The sequence below is a fragment of the Ipomoea triloba genome, chromosome 15 (assembly GCF_003576645.1).
Source record: "Ipomoea triloba cultivar NCNSP0323 chromosome 15, ASM357664v1".
NCBI classification, from domain to species: domain Eukaryota; kingdom Viridiplantae; phylum Streptophyta; class Magnoliopsida; order Solanales; family Convolvulaceae; genus Ipomoea; species Ipomoea triloba.
In genome coordinates, this window is record NC_044930.1 from 11,247,799 (window position 1) to 11,248,423 (window position 625).

Genomic DNA, 625 nt, shown 5'->3' on the forward strand with positions numbered 1-625 from the left:
GACATCATCCACACTCAACAACTTCTCATTAGGGAAACACCCATCAATCTTAGACCTTTCATCCCTATACTTTGGCTGCTCAATTCTAGAAAGATGATCAGCAGCCCCATTTTCATAACCTCTCGTATCCCGAATCTCCAGGTCAAACTCCTGCAAGATATCTTAAATCCCCATGGTCTGCGAACACAATAACTTTGGACAATAGAAGGTAGACCTGAACTTATCAAGGGCAAAAACAACTGCCAACAACTCCTTCTAAGTGGTGGTATAATTTTGCTGAGTTTTGTCTAAAGTCTTAAAAGCAAAGGGAATTGGTTGAAAATATTTATTCTTCCTTTGCCCCAAGACCACACCAACTAAATACCCACTAGCATCACACATTAATTCAAATGGTAATGCCCAATCAGGTCCTACTAAAACAGGAGCACTCACAAACATCTCTTTAAGAGTCCTAAAGGCAACTAGGCACTCCTCTCCAAATTCAAACTCAACATCTTTCTCTAAAAGCTTGGTCAAGGGTCTGGCTATCTTAGAAAATTCTTTAATGAACCTTCGATAAAACCCCGCATAACCAAGGAAACTTCTTAGGCTAGAAACAAAGTGGGGTGGGGGGGGGGGGGTTTAT